Raw genomic sequence first — 21,602 nt, 5'->3', positions numbered from 1 at the left:
GTAGTCTGAGTGACTAGGGGCTATTTTGCTTCGTCAGCCCCAGCCCCAGCTCTTGCCTTGTCTTTACCTTCACAGGAGTTAACGTGATACCAAAAAGCAATGCATCATTTTCAAAGTCCACCTATAGAATATACTGCTTGCACACAACCAGTCTCATGTGCTTCTTTGTGCCCTGTAGGCCTGACTTTTCTTACCAGCTGAAATTATTGGAGTTTTGCCATTAGCTTTAGAGGGATCAGTTCTGCATGGAACAGAGGATTCTAACTAGTCTGGATAAAACAAATTGTTGCTCCACTTCCTCTGTGGGCCCCTGTCACTGAGATCTGTGCTCACATCTGAGATTGACCACAGATACTCCTGAATGTGTGTGCCTTGGCAAACCTGAGCGCATAGGAAACTATCAACCATTTAGAGGAACTGTTGACAATTTCCAGTCACTGCTAATTGCTCAGGGCTTATTTGGGCCTCCGCCATATCTGTACCTTTGCGTCCTTAATCACTAGGCACCCTTTGGATAATATGTCACACCTGGGACAAGGGATAATTTATTGCTTGCAGATGGATTAGCATCACAGCTCACTTGGATAAATTTTACTTTAGCCCCAGTCCCACAGGCCTCCCATTTATAGTGCAGTTATATCCATTAAAATTATGACTTCCAAAATTCTGTTGTATTTTATGGCTAACATGAGATATTTATGACCCTTTCTGCTTAAGTGGACATTTCTAGAGATTTACTGCAGAAATAATTCAGGCAAATAGCTTAATGGTCAAAGGTAGTGCCAATTTGTACACAACCTTAAGGGCAGTTAAAGGGGGGGGGGGAAACAACACCCACAATACACAGGCTCACATGTAGAGGCCTGCACAAATATTAATAATCCATACAGTTATTTCATTCACATAAAAATGAATGTGTTCAGATAATTTATACTAACAAAACTGCATTTTAATAGATTAGACAACCAAGCATATACATTTAAAAAAAAGAAATAAAAAGAAATGCATAAACTTGGCTCACTTTTTGTCATCTGCCAAGGCTGTTTGCTTTTAAATGCCACTAGAGACCAACAAAGGAGAATTTTCAGAATCGGGGGTGTGAGATTTAGAGCTGTCTAATAAGGGGATGTGGTGCTGTGGGTTAAACCACAGAGCCTAGGGCAGGTGTCCCCAGACTAAGGCCAGAGGGTCGGATAAGGCCTGAGGGACTCATTTATCCGGCCCGCGATGACCCCCACCACCCGCTCTTACCGGCGTGGCATGGCGCGGCTGTCCACTCCTGGGTTGGAGGAGCACTGGAAATTGCTTGTGAGCATTTGCAAGCATTATTTCCAGTGCACATCCGGGTCAGAGGGAGGAGGCCCATGCACATGCGCACAAGCTATTTCCAGTGCTTCTCTGACCTGGAAGTGCGTCGGAACTAACGTGCGCACATGTATGGGTGAACGGTCCCCCGCCCTCGGGCCCACTGTGCAATCAGCGCTGGAGACACCAGCCCAAAGCCTGGTAAGTTTGCTGACCCCCTGGCCTAGGGCTTGCCAATCAGAAGGTCAGCAGTTCGAATCCCTGTGATGGAGTGAGCTCCTGTTGCTTGGTCCCAGCTCCTGCCAACCTAGCAGTTCGAAAGCACATCAAAGTGCAAGTAGATAAATAGGGACCGTTCCAGTGGGAAGGTAAATGGTGTTTCCGTGCGCTGCTCTGGTTCACCTGAAGTGGCTTAGTCATGCTGGCCAAATGACCCACAAACTGTACGCCGGCTCCCTCGGCCAATAAAGTGAGATGAGCGTCGCAACCCCAGAATCGGCCACGACTGGACCTAACTGTCAAGGGTCCCTTTACCTAATAGGGGGATGCCTAAACATCTTCATTTTGTGCAAATGATTGTAATAAAACATCCCTAGCAATTAAAGTTTGACTATCGAAAGAGTAAATTGAATAGAGCCACAAATATATTTCTGGTTCTTTGGGGGGTAGTATCTGCTTTAAGTGGGCAATGTTTTCATTGCATATACTGCTCATGCACAGGCTTCTTCAATGCAGATATTCCTGCTAATGAGAGGATCCCTGGAGGTGGAGTCAGGCAGCATCCTTGACAGTGGGAATGCAATAAGAAGCACAGCTCTGCTCCACAGTAACTGAAATGTAGGTGGGCTCCCATGAGGCAAGACACAGTGATAACAGCAAAAACCTTTATTGAACTAACAGAACTGGACAACAGGGGCAAAGCAACTGCTTATATACATTTCTGAAGACCTGGACCACGGCCACTCCCAACGTGATTGGCTGTCTAAACTTCCAAGCTGCGAATCATGACTCAGAGTTTAAGGGCCAATGGCAAGTCCCAAATCCGGAAATGTTCTGTGACTGGATATCATGTATTGAATCAGAACACAGGAGCTCAGAATCCTTAGTTCAGACTCAAGCTCAGGCAAACACAGACCACTGCATATATAACAGTAACCACACAATGTCCCAATACGTAAGAAAGTTGTTGTTGTTTAGTCATTTAGTCGTGTCTGACTCTTCATGACCCCATGGACCAGAGCACGCCAGGCACTCCTGTCTTCCACTGCCTCCCGCAGTTTGGTCAAACTCATGCTGGTAGCTTCGAGAAGACTGTCTAACCATATTGTCCTCTGTCGTTCCCTTCTCCTTCTGCCCTCAATCTTTCCCAACATCAGGGTCTTTTCCAGGCATTCGTCTCTTCTCATGTTGTGTCCAAATATTGGAGCCTCAGCTTCAGGATCTGTCCTTCCAGTGAGCACTCAGGGCTGATTTCCTTAAGAATGGATAAGTCTGATCTTCTTGCAGTCCATGAGACTCTCAAGAGTCTCCTCCAGCACCATAATTATGTAAGAACATAAGAAAAGCCAAAGGCCCATCTAATGCAGCACTCTGTTCTCACAGTGACCAATCAGATGCCCATGGGAAGCCCCCATCCAGGACCAGAGTGCAACAGCCCTCTCCCCTCTTGCTGATCCCAGCAACTGGCATTAAAAGGCTTGCTGTCTCTCACACTGGAGCTAGAGCTTGTCAGTAATGCATACGGGGTATTTTGTTTTGTTTTGTAAAAACAATCTAAGACATGTCGATGTCGAGAAGCTAACTGCACAGACACATGCCTATGAACGGACATTTCTTCAGGAAAGTATTGATCTCTGTAGTTTTGAGCCTATAAATTTGGGGTTGTACAAAATGTTCTATTGTGGACTGAATGTTCAAAGAAAGGTGGGATCTAGGAACCGGTCCTTTCTGTAGTATCTCATAAGCTTACCCTGGCGTTTTCTAATGGCTTCTTCATTCATCATGCAGAACTTGCATTTGTACAGGCTGTAGGGGAAAGGGAGAGGAATGCCAGAGCCAGCATCCCTCCATCAGTACAACATGGTAACCATTACCATTATAATTGCATGGTAGGCTTGTGCAGTATGATGTAATGACAGGTTAAATAAATGCAATCTAATCCTCTCTTCGAAAACGGAGGAGCTCTGTCACATTAAAACATTAACTCTATCCAGCGCCAACCTGCAGTTATTAAATAAAAAATCTCCTCCTGGACTTCACCAGTAACCATTGTTTTCATTAACTAGTTGTGTAACACTATGTGATTTAAGATTATAGCTCATAAATAGTAGATTTAATAAATTCAAAATTTCACTATTCAGATTATTTTGCTCAGTGAAGTAAAAATCCTAGAAGAAAAACCACTTTGGGTTAATAAAATAAAAAGCAGGAAATAAATGAAGACACTGAAACAAAGCCAAAATATGAGATGAGATGGTTTTCGATTCAAGTTTCTCTCAGGTATTTCTTATGCTATACTGACTGGTTGCTCTCCAAGGACTGATGGGAGCTGTGGGGGTCTGTGTGCAGAAGTAGGGATCTCACAACTTTCAGCAAACTACAATTCTCATAATTCTTGGAAGGAAAGAGGAGCCATGAACAAATCTGACAACTTAGGTTTCTCTCACTTTCTCATCTTTCCAAGCTTAAGTTCTATTTTTCCCATAACTGCATCAGTTTGTATTTTTTAAGTCCTTGTGAAGATTAGCCAGCATTTTAGCATACATTTTCCAAAATATACACATTTTTAGTTAAAGCTTAGGTGAATTTGAGTGGGATCATCCTTTATTTTAATTAAACAGAAGGGCTGGAAGCTAACTGATTCATGACAGTGAAATTTTATTTAACCCAACATAGTGGTGTGTAAGTCTGGTTGACTATTTTCCCCCTGTTATTGCCGCTTAATTGGTTGCTTGAACTCACAGTTGGTTGTTAAAGTAATTTTTTAATAAAAAAAATATTACATTAAAAAACCCCTCTGCCTTGTGAACTATCAACCAGAAATTGTGGCTAGTAGAAGAAATGACTTTCCTATAATTAAGTGGAAAAGGAAGCTTCTGATACTGATCAAAGACACCCTTGGTGTGGTGGAAATATGTCAATTTGAAAGTGTAAATCTGTGTTTTCCAACTATTGAAAACACTGCTATTTGGCAGCAGTGGGGGGAAAACTGCCTCTGCAAATTTCCTGGTTTAACTAAGGCATTACTGAACCACACTGAGCTCTGAAACTGTGGCCCAGATAGGAATAAGTAGACCTGTTGTTAGTGGGAAAGTACCGTAGGTCCTTATAGGAAGCTGATAATGCTGGCCAATAGGAACCTGATAAAATGTTTTATCACCTCTGTCATCATCTATTTGTTTTTTTAAAAAATTCACCAGCATGCTGGACTCAAAGGTATTTTTCTGTAGTGTTATTTTGGCATTCCCTCAGAGTGACAAGTCTACTTATAACGTAGGAAGCTGACATTGGTCTACCTACCTCAGTATTGTCCACTTGGACTGACGGTGGCTTACCAGTGTTTCAGGCATTCCCAGACATACCTAGAGATGCCAGGAATTGGACCTTATTGAGCCCCATGCAGTGGTGTGTGTGTGTGTGTGTGTGTGTGTGTGTGTGTGTGTGAGAGAGAGAGAGAGAGAGAGAGAGAGAGAGAGAGAGAGAGAGAGAGTTTGGCTAACTATTTTTTCCTATCTTTTCCCCTTGCTTGTATGCTCCACCACTGAGCTACATTGTTAAGCTACACTGATGGTAGACAAAGTTAAAAGAAATTGAGAGAGCTGTTTTGGAGGTGATTGTTGAATAATTTGTGCCCTTTCACCCTCTTGTTTTTGGTAGAATCTCTTAAAAGATGTTCCTTTAGTTTCCAAATCAATTGTTCAACATTTTTTGTAAGGATTAATATAGTTTATACATGAAGACTTCCTGCTGTGAAAGGTTGCTGGATTTGGGTTCAGGATATCTGGGATATTGGGATATGGTATTAATAATAACAATAATTTATTATTTATACCCCACCCATCTGGCTGGGCTTCCACAGCCACTCTGGGCAGCTTTCAACAAAATATTAAAATACAATAGTCTGTTAAACATTAAAAGCTTCCCTAAACAAGGCTGCCTTCAGATGTCTTCTAAAAGTCTGGTAATTGTTTTTCTCTTTGACATCTGGTGGGAGGGCGTTCTACAGGGCAGGTGCCTCTACCGAGAAGGCCCTCTACCTGGTTCCCTGTAACTTGGCTTCTCACAGTGAGGGAACTGCCAGAAAGCCCTCGGCACTGGACCTCAGTGTCCAGTCAGAGCGATGGGGTTGGAGATGCTCGTTCAGGTATGCTGGGCCGAGGCCGTTTAGGGCTTTAAAGGTCAGACCAACACTTTGAACTGGTACATTCGCTAACAGCGAGAGTAAGAGAAGAAATTCATTGCCAACTCTAGTCTATTTATTTCAGTGAGTCTACTCTGAGTTAGACGTAGTCAGATACAACCTTTAATGTTTGCCAATAACAGATGCTAGTTTTCCACTCAGCATGTTCTGACTGAGGTCCCCATTCACACTTACCACCAGAGGTGTGAGAACTGCTTTTGCCTGGCTAATAACACTCTCACCCAGAAACCCCATGAGTAAAACCACCTGCATCTAACCAGCATGTTGCCTGCCCATTTGCCCTTCCCATCCCTTTACTGTACTTGACTACTCTTTCTCTGAAGCTGGTGTGGCAACAACGACAGAACCAAACCATTGCATTCTCCGAGTCAATTGCCTTTGTTCTCGATTGGCAAATTCGTTGAGTTTTGCAAACCTTGCTGTCTGCACCACAAGAGGCACTGCTTACTGCTGGCTTGGGTTTGGAGATTCCTGATGATCTTGTGTTGCAATGTTAGGAAACTAATATTTAATGTTACATGTTTCCACCTGTATTCTGGATGTTGGTTTTCAAGCGCAGTCTTACTGGGTCTGGCCAGCATGCAGCCCTGTATCTTATCATCATTGGTTTCTTCCAACTATTACAGAAGAAGCATTCAAAGCATTAACAACAGAACATGCTTTTCACCTTTGGTTCAGTTCCTACTTCCAATTGCTTAAGATCTGGCAACACATCAAAGGTATCCTGTTTTCATAGCTATCTTGCTTAAAATGGATTGTTTTAGTGTGTATTTTAATTATGAATGTTTATATTTTAATGTTTGTGCCCTTGCCTTTTACAGTGGTACCTCAGGTTAAGAACTTAATTCGTTCTGGAGGTCTGTTCTTAACCTGAAACTGTTCTTAACCTGAGGTACCACTTTAGCTAATGGGGCCTCCCGCTGCCGCTGCTCTGCCGCCGCACAATTTCTGTTCTCATCCTGAAGCTAAGTTCTTAACCCGAGGCACTATTTCTGGGTTAGCGGAGTCTGTAACCTGAAGCGTCTGTAACCCGAGGTACCACTGTATACCTTTACACCTATTTTGGAATAAAATGATATATGAATCCATATATATTAATAGTCATAATCATAATAGTAATAAAAACTACATGTGTTTCATGGCTTTTCCTAGTTGCATCCTATTGCATTGTGCCATCTGCACCACAAAAGGTTCTCCTTCTCTCCCAGTTGCCACTGGAATAATACAGCTCACCACCACAGCTCATGCGCACTCCATGTGCTAGTGGCATCACATGTTCTGTTGCTCCCACCATGGCTACAGGCAGTGCTCCTTGAATAGTTGCCACTGAGCTAACATCTGTTGTCATTTAGTTGCCATTTGGTTAACATCTGCTGCTCCTGCTGCTGTCATGTCAGCCAACCACACCACTTGCTTTTCACTGCTGATGTTTCACGACGGATATTTAGATGAGAGCACCATGTGCAACTTTCCTGTGTGGTTTCTCAGCCCAAGAACTTACCATTGAGTCAGAAACCATCTTTTCCTCAAGTACCACTTCTCTGGTTGCCTTCCAGTTCCTAGCATTCCTTGGATGTTTTTCAAAGACCTCTGGATTGTTTTCAGCAGAACACTTATTTCCATTCAATCACACCGAGCTGATCTTCATTTACAGATATGAGTTATACCATGCTGCTAAAAAGCAAAGCAACTGTTCATAATCTTATAACAGGGGTCTGCAGCAAGTGTTCTCAAACTTTCTGCCCCCAGGGCCCACTTGAGATGGTTGAAAATTATGGAGGCCCACAAAATGGTTGTGCAGTGGCAGAACCACTCATGGTGGCAAAGGGATACAGAGTTTGGTGTAATCAGTTAGCAGTTATCAATGTCATTTTCTACTGTTGTCTGTTCAATCTTTGGAAATGGCTCATTTCTTTGCCATGGTGTTATCCCAGTGGCAAGGAGTTCCATAGCTCAGTTTACCTCATGTCAGGGCTGGCCCAACACATTTTGTCACTTGAAGTAAAAGAGAAAATGGCACCCCTGCCTCCTCCTCTCTGCTGCCACCTCCACCACCTTTTCATCTGTTGCCACCACTTTCTCCACCTCTGCGCCCCCTGCTGCTGCTGCTGCCTGAGGCAACTGAAGGTGGCCTGGGTAAGCCCCCAGCATGCTGAAGGCAGTGAGGGAGGAAAAGGGAGAGCAACAAGCAGCAGCAGCAGCAGCAGCAGCAGCAGCAGCAGCAGCAATGACCTTGCTCTTTCCAGGCAGCGGCCATGGGCAACAAGTACAGGAAGCAGTGAGTGGCATGCTACTCGGGGTCCTGGATCTCCTGCCCCTCTTCGCCTAGTCTATACCTTCATGTCCTTAATCACTAGTCACCCTTTGGATAATATGTCACACCTGCCCCAATCTGCTACCTGAGGCAACTGCCTCACTGAGGCTAATGGGTGGGCCAGCCTTGTTCTTGCAGTATTGTGTCACAGACTCCGCATTTTAGGCACAACTTGCAGATCCAGAAGCTCTACGTGAAGAAGGATTTTTCTTTAGGTTTCCCCTTCTCATCCCTACATGCCTCTGAAAAGTAGTTTTACCTATTTCCTGTAACTTAGTCTCCCTTTCTCCTTTTCTTCCTCAATTTGCACTTTGTTCCCACTACCCAAAATGCTGATTTCTTCTGTCTCATTTTGCACTCACTTTTCTCCCTATAATTGCTTTCTCCCACCCCAGTCTACGCAGTTATTATTAATAATGTTGTAATAACAACATCTTTTCTATCACTTACTTTCTTTCAATAAATCCTCTGGTCTTTTGCCGCAAAGCTGAAAGGAGACCTTTTCCCCCTCTACCTGCTGAACCTCTCTGTCTCATGGCAACCTTTACTTAGCATGCAAGGACCTTCTAGTACAGTGGTACCTCAGGTTAAGTACTTAATTCATTCCGGAGGTCCATTCTTAACCTGAAACTGTTCTTAACCTGAAGCACCACTTTAGCTAATGGGGCCTCCTGCTGCCAGAGCACGATTTCTGTTCTCATCCTGAAGCAAAGTTCTTAACCTGAGGTACTATTTCTGGGTTAGCGGAGTCTGTAACCTGAAGCATATGTAACCTGAAGCATATGTAACCCGAGGTACCACTAGCATCAGTCAAACCAAGATGTCACAACCAGTGGCAAAGCAAGGTCAGGTGGTACCCAGTGTGGAAAACTTATTATCTCCCCCCCCCCCATTGAAATTTATTTATTTATTGCCTGCAAAAACAGTGACTTTATTTCATATTTTGGGGGAACCAACGTTGTTGAGCTTTTTTTAGTGGAGATTGTGTGCCTTGCAACGAGGATGAGGAGTCTGCCTGCCTGCCACCCTACAGCTGAGGGGGAGCTGACGGGCAGACCATTTCGGCAGCGGGAAGTCTGTGCACGCCAAACCCACAGCATCTTTCACAGACGTTGAGTGCTGCACAGCATTTTGTCACCCCCCTCAGAGGTGACACCCGAGGTGACCACACCCATCGCACTCATCCTGCTCCGCCCCGGTCACATCAAGGTTTAGCAGCATATAAGTGTGGAGGCGCTAGGCATGCTGTGGCACTGAGGGCCACCACAATGTGGTCCTTAGCTGCCAACTCCCTGGGGCCCTGGGTATCCACCCCACCCCCATTCCCCATGAAGGGGCCAGGCACCCATGCAGGCTGCATGACACCAGTCGTGGGGCCAAGCTGGCACTCTTGACGTGGCCTAAGGCCTTATGTTTGCGAAACAGGAAGCTAGCGGTTCAATTTAAAAAACAAAACAGAGAATCTTTAATATGCTGAAACAAGCAATAACGTCTTTCTTAGTAACTGTGGGAGATTTTTAGCTAATTATGGAAGAATCTGTTCTGCAACAGAACAGGATCTAGTTGACATTTTCTATTATTAATCATAGTCACAGCCATTACTTATTTAGATGAAAGAGAATACAATATAAAGTATTCAGCTGAGCAGGAAGGGAATATAGTAAGATGCACGGAACACCGTAAACTAGATTTGACTGAGCACAAACCATTTCAACAAAACAATAGGTTTGGCTAGTATAAAGATGCACAAATATAGAATCTGTGAATACAGTGCAAACAGTGGGGGGAAATGTTATTCACATGTGTTTGTTTTTGTCTGTATCACCCTGATATGTAGCATAACTTTAATTTAGGAGCCATATGGCAGTATAAATCTTCTGGAAAACAGACCTGTGTGATGACCACACTATAATGGTCTAATGGTATAAATCTTTATATAAATCTTTATAATGGTATAAATGTTTGTGTCAGAAAATATGGCATCACTCATCATTATAACAAAAATACTGTTCCCTTTTCCAGAAAATAAATCATCGCTATGAGCAGAATAACATTCATTACACATTACACACACTCCATATGAACTCCAGGGTTGGATATGGTCATTGGGCAACTAAATTGATAGTATCTTCTTCTTCTTCTTCTTCTTCTTCTTCTTCTTCTTCTTCTTCTTCTTCTGGAAAGCTATTCTGCTATGTGAATCTTCAGGGGAAAACATTGAGTTGATATCATTGCTTCTATCATCCCCCCCCCCCCCCGGATAATGTTCTCAGTTTGTTCCTATGTTATCCTGAAATGGGAGGGGATGAGGCGGCAAGGAGATCAGGACCATGCAAAGGCACTAGTAGGAGAACCAGATTGGCTCCACCCACTGCACTTGCACCATGCCCTCCTCCCCAGTGCCTCACCCCTCCCCCTCCCAGTAAGCAGCATTAGCTCAATTTGGAGAGGTCAGTGGAACACCACCACCCCACTCCACTGTCCATTACTGGCTCGAAATATTTAAAGCATTACCAAATCTTCCTTTCAAAATTGCTTTCCTTATTGTTATTTTAATACTCTTTCAGCAGCAAATCCTAGGTGTTATCCAGCAAACGTGTTCTACCAATGCAAGGATTTCTGCTTGCTTGGTGGAACTTTCCCCCTTCCTCTTCCCATGTGCACCCCACACCCTCCTCAAATCTGCTCTGGAGGATTGGGGGGAGGAGTCAGAACAGATTTAGGAGCTTATGGGGGAGAAGAGAGGAGAAGCTCTGTTGCGCAAGTGGAAATCCTTGCACTGAAGGAACAAGTTAGTTGGATATCACCCCCTGTTCCCCTTCCCTATTTATTCTAGAAGCCTTAGATAAGAAAGGAGGGGGGGGGGAGAAGACACCCTACTGACTGTAAAAAGATCTCATTCCAAAGAAAGTTTAAGAGTTGCCAATGACTACATGGACTATTTTGAAACCATAGTAGCTTGAATGCCATAGTAATAAGGAAAAATGATTAAAAACACAACATTATTGCTCCATCCTCTCTGAAAAGAATTATTAGTAAAGACAGGAAATGTTCAGACTAAATGCAAACAGACTTATATCAAAGCATGCCAGAGAAGCTTCATTAGTTGGTGGTTCCTAGCTATCTAGGAGGTAGACGCTTTACCATCCAGTAGTCAGAAGCAGGTCTATGGCTTCTTAATGGAAGGCTGTATAGCATGCAACAGAAATCTTCATGGCAGTAAGGATTACCTAAGCAGGGGAAACAACTTTAGGAGAAGCTATTAGCAAGTTCTGCCTGGTTTAATTACAAGTTATACTGACCAACAGTCTTTCATTAGGCATTGTTAAAATGAATTGTTACTGCCTGGAAATATAAGATGTGGTCAGATGCTTGCCTGAACACATGAACTATCTGTGGATGGAGGCCAGCAGTGTTCCCATACACATCTCCCTCCATGCTCAGTTCCTTAACTGCCTCTTCAGGAGGCTTTTACTTGTGTTCACTTGAGCACAAGCAGAACCCCTGATCAACCTGGGTTCCTGATCATGCAAGGTGACCGTAAGTAAGAAAAGGCCCCACTCAACACAGGGAAGGTTGGCAGCACAGCAAGTGGAGAACCAGTATGGGGACATAGGCATAAATGCCTGGACACATTCAGTAGTGGATCTGTAGTGCAAGGGTTGTAAGCATTGGTGTGATGATGCCAAGCTGCAGCGGGCACTACTAATGGTCAAAAAATGCAGAAGAAATGCTCAGCACAGCCCTAATCCTGAGCTAAATAACTGTCAGTCTTCCGCAGGGATAATCCCTGGTTTTGTGCTACAGTGCTGAATCAGAGGCCCCAGAAGCTGCCATGTGGAGATGCCCCAGGGCTCTGGAAACATTCACTTACTGGAAAGGTCACTTAAAGACTGAGTATAAATAAGCAGAACTCCAAAGGCAGCTTGTAGACCTTAAGTATGAACTGTGAGTTGCAAGCCAAATGTCCCTGGTTCAGATCTCATTTCAGCCATGCTCCTACTGGTTGTAAGGGAGGAATCAGGAGGCGCAGGAATCATTTCCACAGATCATGTCTCCAAACTCAGATATCTCCGGTGTTGCCAAAGAGCCAAGATAAAGCCTGGTTGCATTTCCAGCACAAGATCTGATTTATCTAGTGTACATGGGTATCTATGTGCAAGAGGGGCACAGCCTAATATCAACCCTAGTATCCCCATTACAGCACCATGGCCGAAAGTGATCATGGTCTCTGTCAACAGCAAAGTGATCTAGAGAATATGAATGGCTGCGAAGTATGGCTGTGCTATTGCATCAGTAAAAAAATGCACAATCCTCCTTTGTGCTTCTCCAAGTATGAAACAGAAATGTTGAAACTGGACCAAATGCTTATGTTGACATTGGTGGCGTAACTGGTAACTGGGGGATATGGATTGCAGGAATTCCTGATCCTAAAGCATTAGAGGAATTTGGAGGTTACTTGTGCGGTCTTTCTTCAAAAGTGAGGCATGCCTGTGCAATGCTTGTTGAGCTCCCCAGAGCTTATGCAATTTTATTTAACTTAAACAAGAGAATTCTCTCAGCTATATAGTCCTAAATGGAGCAGGGCGGGGGCAGCACATAACCCAACCGCTGACTTTAATACGCTTTGGATGAGATTGTACATGTTTTCGTTTCTGGACCGCAGATGTCAGGACAGTGGATTTGCATAGTCAGTGGAAATTCTCACACTATCTGTGCTCACGTTCGGTTAAGATTGGAAAGACAAAGTAAGATATTATGGTCTTAGGAAATTTAGAAATTGGTGGGGTGTGTGATGCACTTACTGGCATAAGAAAGTAAGTTAGTTCATCAAACAGGAACAATGTTCACCAATCACAGCCCTCTTAAAATAACATTTGAAGTTTATATATAAGAATATATTCCAGTTTGGGCCTCATGATATGTCTTAAAGTAATGCAGCCTGAATAAGATGTGAATGAGTGCAGGTGGGCTAAATGAATGAGCACAGGTTGATCAGCATCTGGAGGGCAACAGGTTCCCTAGCCCTGATAAAGAAAGTCAACAGCTATTCATTTATATTAAGCAAAATGAAAATAGGTCTATGTAACTAACAGGCCAATCCCAAGCATGTTTACTCAGAAGAGCACCCATCTGATCCAATGGAACTTACTCTTTAGTAAGCATGTTTAGGCCAATAGTGTAATCTCATGCAGGTTTTCTCAAAAATAAGTCCTGTTGTTTTGCAGTGGAGCTCCTTTCCAGGGAAATGGCCAAAGGATTCCTGCTTTAGCCAATTTATTAAACCAGTCAACTGTATCTATCCTAATTCTGTCCTGCCCTTCATGAATATAGAAAAGCTTGTCTAATTTTATCACATTTCCACATTGGATTAGAAATCTGGGGCAAGCATTTAAGAAAGATAGGATATGAAGGTTTGGGGGACAAATATCACAACTGGAGAGAGATCTGTAAGAATGTAATTTAAAAGTGCTGTCTAAAATGTATAAGATATTATTGGAATGGGAGACAAAGGATGAGCAAGTGAAATCCTCAGTGGTACATTGGGCAATAGATATTGGTCATAAAATAGATATGGAAGCATGGGAACAATTGTGAAATATGGATATAAAATTTATAGCATGTTATGATCTAAGAGAAAATGATATATCGATGGCACTTAACACCGAGTAAATTGGCAAAAATGTCTAAATCTAAATCAAATAAGTGTTGGAAATGTAAAGAGAAAGAAGGTTCTTTTTATCTTATATGGTGGTTGTCAGGGAACTGACATCGGAGTGAGAGGTGGAGGCAAGGCTCCTGAGCGATGCAGGAGAGGGGACCAGCAGAGGGGAAGGAAATCAGCGCAACACCAGTAGAGAAGGGAGGGAGATGGAGGAGTCGGAGAGGGGTCTCCGAGACTCTTCGCCCGAAACTAGTGGGGAAAGCACAGGGACGCCTCTGCCCACTCCTTCCCTGCGCAAAAGATTTCCACGCAGGGAGAGTAGGCGGAGACTTGGCGTCAAACAACTTCTTTGCTGGAAGAGGTTCAAGAAACGCCCACTGACGGATTCTGCAAGCGACTGAACGGCCACGGAGCGAAAGGCTGTCAGCCGAGGCAAGGTTAACCAGGCGATCTAACCAGCAGTAACAGCAACTTACGCACAAGTAACCCCTTATAACCATTACAGTGGTCTTGTAGTAAAGTTAAAGCTTACTGGGAAATGATATATAATGAATTGAAAAAGATGTTTAAAATAATGTTTGTAAAAAAAAACAACACCAAAAAAACCCCAGAAGCCTTCCTTTTGGGAATTATATGGACAGAACTACTCAAACTGTATAGAAATTAATTCATGTATGTGACTACAGTGGCAAGAATGTTTCCCAAAAATGGAAAGAAGTCTCAGAGAAAGAAGAATGGATACAAAAACTTATGAAGCTGCAACAGAAATTTTGGAGAAATGTGTAGCAAAATTCAGAGAAGTGCAAATTTCAAATGATGGCTGTGTTTGGTTCACATATAGATTCTGAAAGTGAAGATTAGGTAGTTTTGCCTTTAAATAAGAACTGAATTGAATGTCTTCCCCATCCTTAGTGGAGGTCCAATGCAACACAGGTCTTTCCCCCAAATTCAAGTATGTGTTTGTGGAGAAACATGAATCAAGCCTGGTCCTGCACACAGAGGACTAAATGCCTTATATGTGTGCATTCTCCCTTCACCACAGAACACCAGTCCTCAGCTGAGTGAGTGTATGAACCAGCCCATATATCAACCTGAGGATGATAAGGCAAACCAATCTGAGAACATGGTACCATAAATAATACGTCTGTATGGCTAAGCTTGAATAAGACTGTGATCATCAAGCAGTCATTCTGGGCATAATTTTTTTTATGCATGGGCAACAACAAAAAATGTACTCTCTCTTTGCTCTTGATAATGGACAATGTCTTATTTATGCAGGTGCAAAGGGGTATGAATGTGTATGCTGACTTACATAAATGCAAGTTTCTTACTTGGAAATCATACGAGAAACTCCACTGTTTTTTCTAACTAGCCTGCAAGGCCCGGTCATAGGGTCAACATATGGAATTGATTTGAAACATTATTCAAATGAGAGTTCAGTGCCACTGGTTTCTTACTTTCTCCCAGCTAAGTAGTAAAACATTACTGGCACAATCCTCCAGGAACTTCTCCATTTCAGGTCCCATTGAAGCAAACGGAGCTACAATAACATAAGTCAGCAAATTATGCCTTCCTTGTTATATCTGGATAATCAGGGTCGCTTTTCTCTTAAAATCACCTTAGTTACACACACACACTTTACAATATACATTTCTGAAATCTCTCTTCAGTTATATTCAGTTTTACGGTTTCAGCTGTTATTTGGAATTGCAAACTGATAAAAATGGGCTCATGGTCCTACAAAGTTCCATGGGGAGCAGAAAATGACCTGGAGGATACAGAAATTGCATTATTAACTAATTTAAAACCCAGAATTCTAATATAAAATCCAACTATTTGCAAGCCTTAACAATCAGCTGATCACTGGTGGTTGCAAAGTGTGTGGTGCTTAGAAACCCCAACAATCAGCTGATTGTCATATTGTCCCTCCGGCTAAATCCAGTTCCCTATACCTGGCTCAACTGGTCGTTCCATTTATTTTTAGTATTTATTTATTATTACATTGTTGACCTATATTTCATACATGGGGCTGAAATGGCATGCAGAAGTTTCCAAACCATCTTCAGAGGCTGCCTCATGTACAACATATTGCTGTAATCTAACCTAGAAGTTACCAGAGCAAAGATAATAGAAGTTAGGCTATCGCAGACAGGGATGCAGCTGAGCCACCAACCAAAGCTGATGGAAGGCACTTGGCGCCACTGAGGCCACCTCAAGCAACAACAAAGATTTCAGAAGTATGCCCCAAGCTATGTACCAGCTATGTACAGTGTAACTGTCACCTGATCAAGAGGCCGCCACCCCCATCCATCAGTTTAGGAAACCACCCACTAACAGTGCCTCAGTCTTATCAGGAGAGAGCTTCAGTTAATTGGCTCTCATCCAGTCCATTACCAAGACAAGACAATGGTCCAAAACATCCACTGAAGATTTCTAAAGGAAAAGTAGTGTCACCAACATATTGCTGACAATGTACTCCAAAATTGAGGGTGGCCGTGGCTGTGGCACTGAAGCCTATTGGAGGTCCCAAGCCCAGAGAAGCATTGAGCTAGACAAAAAACCAGTTTTGATAAAATAGCTTAAAAATGGAATATGAACAGAAGCCACAATGATTTCATAACAGCCACACACTTATGTCCTGGCTGATGGAATGTTTACATCACCCCAGGGGATGCTGGGATCTTAGATTCTTTGACAAATGCTGGGAATGTTTGACTCATAAAATATCCATAGTGATCTTAGCACATAATAGGCACCACTGCTTTTACAGAACTGTTTTTTTTTTTCTTTTGAAAAATGCCATTTCCTGCATTTTATCACAAATGAGCTGAAAGAGGGAAAGCCATCCAGAAAATGCATGGCGGAACAAAATATTTTCTCCTCCAGACCGCTCTCCCACCTCATCCCAAGCACTGCAGTTTGCCAACGGGATTTAAAACTCGAAAGGAGAGATAATCAGATCAAGCTTTCAGAAAAATCGGGATCCAGATAGGAGTTGTGTACATCACAATAAGTTGTTTGGCACCTTCTGATTATGCTATGGCTGAAAGGCGAAAGTCCCTTTCTCCTATTTTGGCCAGCATTTCTGTGGTTCTGCTGAATTAAGCTGAAGATGTAGCCTTCATTATAACATTATTTTACTATGCCTGATTAAATAAAATAAAAAATTCCTCGGTTCCCAGTGTAATTATGCTATGAACTATGGAGTGCTTGAGTTGTTCTCCTGAAGATAAACAGACCAAGGAAGTGGTTGCAATGATATCCTTCCACAGTTGCTGCAACCATGTGAAAGGTTTCCAAATAAATCCTCTCCATATACTCAATTATCCCATTCACTGATTTCTGAAGTCATGAAGTTCCCACTGCACTGGGCTCATTTATCAGGTGAAATGAGGCAAAGAAATCAGGTCACTGAATGTCCACACTGCCTTGAGAGCTACTCAACCATTTAACCCACAGCCCCAGATTACTTTAGACTTTCTCTGCACACAAATCACCTTTCATCAGTTGTCACTCATTGACAATGAGCAATACTATGCATACTTGTGTTTAGCATCAGTTTAGCATCATCATCAGAACAAGGACAGCATATGTTTAGCCTTGGCTATCAAAAACAAGTAACCAAGCCTCACCACCTCACTGGAAGATATTGGGACTAAGGACTTATACACACTTCCATTTGTCTTGTGATGATTTCTAAGCATGGGACTGTGGGGGTTTTTTATTTTGCCCAGTCGCTTTCCCCGGGAAAACCCACTGTTTACTGCTGAATCTGAACAAATGTCAGTCTCCTGAAAACTTTACTGACATTTGTTCCAATTCAGAGTAAACAGTAGGTTTTCCCGGGGAAAGTGGTGGGACAAAGGGAAAATCTCTCAGACCTGTGCCTAGAAATCATGGGCTGAGCAGAAATTTGGTTGAGCCCTAAGTCCTGGGAGTCCCTCTGGGCACATGCTAAGTGCACTTCTTACATCAATGAGAAGGTAAGCATAGTCAGTCTAAGACTGAGGAATGGGCGCTTATAGGTGAAAGGTTTATGATTATGGTGATGCAGTACAGTGCAGTACCTATCATTTGCTTTGTGGCAATAATAATTTATAACCTGCCCATCTGGTTGGGTTTCCCCAGCCACTCTGGGCAGCTTCCAACAAAATATTAAAAATACAATCAAACATCAAACATTAAAAACTTCCCTAAACAAGGCTGCCTTCAGATGTCTTCTAAAAGTCAGATAGTTGTTTATTTCCTTTACATCTGATGGGAGGGCATTCCACAGGGCGGGCGCCACTACCGAGAAGGCCCTTTGCCTGGTTCACTGTAACTTTGCTTCTCGCAGTGAGGGAATCGCCAGAAGGCCCTCTGCGCTGGACCTCAGTGTCTGGGCTGAATGATGGGGGTGGAAACGCTCCTTCAGGTATACTGAAGGGTGGGGGGAACCTCGTTTTTTGTTTCTCAGTAACTACTGAATACCTGCAGCATCTCTCATTCCAGATCTGGAAATTATCATTTTACTTTTCTATTTTAAAAAAAATTGGAAATGTGCTTTCAAAGTTTACTTTGATGGTATAATCTGAATACTACTTATTCTGTTTCAAAATCCTGACTGCCCATCCTACTTTTGCCGTCCATCGATGTTCTTAGAAGCACCAGCCTACTACCAACAGTTCAGAGAAAAGATTAAACTATTTTCCATAAAATAAGTGAGCCCCACATTGGGCAAAAGATTCCTGCATTACAAGAGGCTGGACTAGATGAACCTCATGGTCCCTTCCAACTCTACATTTCTGTGATTCTAAAACAAATCTACCCATAACATTATCACTAGTATGCAGCTTTAATGGGTGCCTGGCATGTTGGGAGAGAAGAGATGATGATCGTGTTAGCAGCTGTGATGTTTTTGCACGCTAACCAAAAATGCCAAAACCAGTCACAAATTACATGGTAGATGATTTGAAAATTGCCATCCAACTGCCAAGTATTAATGATATGTCAAACAAACATCAGGTCATCTTTCATGAGAGACTTCTTGCCTGGATGAAGACACATGCATGCTTTTCATTAAAAAGAATGTCCTTTAAAAAAAAAAGTACTGTCCCACCCACTGCTTTGCAATTATACAAAGCGTAGCTGATGGATTAGATTATGATCCTGAAGATATTTAATCCCACTGGATTTTATGGTGGATGTTTTATTTATATTAGTAGTGTTATGATTACTACTCTTACAGCATCTATCCTTTACAACAATCCTATAAGGTAGAGGAGATCGTTATTATTATTTCTACATGTATAGAACTAATGCCTGAAGCACAAGAGCAAACTGTGGCGTGGCATGCAGTTAAAATGTCATGGGGTGCAAATGGCAATCCTAAAATTAAACCTGCTGGCTTAAAAAATCAATATATACTGTAGCTACACGCCCGAGGCCCAACCTTAAATAACCAATTTGCAAGTTTGCAAGCTCAGAGAACAGAACCCGGTCCTAATTACCAACTATCACAACTCAGCTAAGAGCTATTGGGATCTTTACACATTTGGACCTCTTGTAAATCACTCGAAGTTGCCTTCTACGGAGTCAGCCAATGGGCCCATCTAGCTCAGTTGTGCATGCACTGGCTGGCAGAGGGTCTTCAGGGTTACAGCTAGAGTTCTCTCCCAGTTCTACCTGGAGTTGCCATAGGTTGAATCTGGCTTTCTGGATACAAAGCAGATACTCTGATCACAATAAATGAGGCATCTATAAACAAAAAAAGATATGCAAAACACTAGACGAGAACATCAACAAGGTAAGATCCTTAAGATGGCAACCCCTGGGGTAGGGTGTCTGTACACTCAGATGTCTCCAGTCCTGGGGAAGAGCCATAGCTCAGTGGTCCCAGGGATGGAGACCAGCTGATAATGCAGTGTAGGCCGGGGGGGGGGGAGGCTGGTCCCAGAAGTGACCACATTGGGTGGGGCTGCCCATCTGTCAATCACCTGCTGTCATACAGCAACAGGTGACTGAAAATTCAAGTCATGACTGCCCCCCCAAAAATCTTCCTTTGCAGCTGTGGCTTAAACTGAGTACATTTTTAATTTCTGTCACCATTCAGGGCAACACAAAAAAGGCACCATATTCAAAAAATGCTGAAATCAAGACATGTCTGCACAGGAAAAAATTAGGACTGCACTTAGAGTGCCCTCTTGATTCTTCTTCTGCAGACAGGTTTTGAATTCCTTTTTGAATCATAGAGTTGGAAGGTCCTATGAGTGCCATCTAGTCCACCCCGTGCAATGCAGGAATCTTTTGCCCAACGTGGGATTTGAACCGATGACCCTGAGATTAAGAGTCTCATGCTCTACCGACTGAGCTATCCCATGAACCACAGGTTGGGAAATGTTGCTCTGCATTGATTAGCCATGACTCTCTAGGAATTCAGTCTTTTCTAACCCTATCTGGAGTGGCTGGGAATAGAACCTGACACCTTTTCCATGCACAGCCTGTGCTCTACCACTGAGCTCGATAATGGGCCTTTCCCAGCGAAAGGCAAGCGCCACTGATGCATATGTAAAGCCTTCTGTGTGGTCACAGCATGACTGAGTGATTTTATTCCAGTGAGTGGAGAGTATTTGTAGTGTCTTTGGCTTCTCAGCAAATTCAAAATATCTTGCTTGAGCAGCTATCTGTTTATTTAATCGTTTGCCACACAGCATGCTCTGACATCACACATGACAATTCATCCATCTCAACCCCCAAAATTGCAAATAGCCGTTCCTTTTCAGACATCATCTCTGTGGAATTAACTACCCCTGACATAAAATCCATTCTTTTTCCTGCCGTCAGCTTTAAAGAGTAAACATGCTGCATTTTCAAAGCCATGTTTGTTTTTATCCCCCACATTAAAATAAAGATCAGCTTCTGTCCTTAGTTACACTCACCAAACCGCGTATGCCTCAGTGGTGTTAGGTGGCTGCAACCAAGAACGGAATTTTAGCCACTATGTTTGCTTTTTATTGGAATATACATGAGATAACACTGCCTTCTCGTTTCTTATAATCCCACAGGGAACTCTGGAAAAATCAGATGCTGAATATTAAGAGGTTCTTCCCTTGTGAAATATTCTAAAAATGTAAGATTATAATATTTTGTTTTTCAGACCCAGTTAGCTGATGAACTTCACTTAGCTGCCTTAGATGGGCTGATGCTTTGTGAAAGCTACTATTGCTTCTGGCTCTCATTCCAGGAAAGATTGGTGCTTCGCTCCTGTGACACATGCACTGGTAACCTCGTGTCTCGACTACTGTCATGTGCTGTCTGTGGGGCTTCCCTTATGGTCAGTTTAGAGACTGCAGTGGATGCAGAGTCCCACAGCAGTGGTGGTGAATGATGCCTTTTACGGGGCGCACATCATGGCCACTCTAAGGGATTTGCACTGGCAGCCTATTCGCCTCTGATTCAGTTTTAATGTATTGTTACTTACTAAGCTCTTAGCAACTCTGAAGCAGGTTGTGTGAAATACCAGCTTCCCCTCCATTGCCTGGTAAGAAGAATAAGATCAATGAATAGAACCTAGCTAGTTTGGAAATGTGGACAACTGAATTTAAGAGTGGAAAAATGAGAAACCATGGGAGCCTGAAATGAACAGATTCATTTGTTCCTAGTGGTAGAGCATCTGTTTATTTTTATGCAGAAGGTCTCAGGTTCAATCTCTAGTATTGTCTACATAGGTAAAGGTAAAGGGACCCCTGACCATTACATCCAGTCATGGCCAACTCTGGGGTTGCAGCGCTCATCTCGCTTTACTGGCCGAGGGAGTCAGCATTTGTTCACAGACAGCTTCCGGGTCATGTGGCCAGCATGACTAAGCCGCTTCTGGTGAACCAGAGCAGCACACAGAAACACCGTTTACCTTCCCGCCA

This window comes from Podarcis gaigeae (genome assembly GCF_964106915.1).
Source record: "Podarcis gaigeae genome assembly, chromosome: 3".
Classification (NCBI taxonomy): domain Eukaryota; kingdom Metazoa; phylum Chordata; class Lepidosauria; order Squamata; family Lacertidae; genus Podarcis; species Podarcis gaigeae.
The sequence above is the reverse complement of the archived record's forward strand: the minus strand, read 5'-3'. Positions refer to the sequence as shown.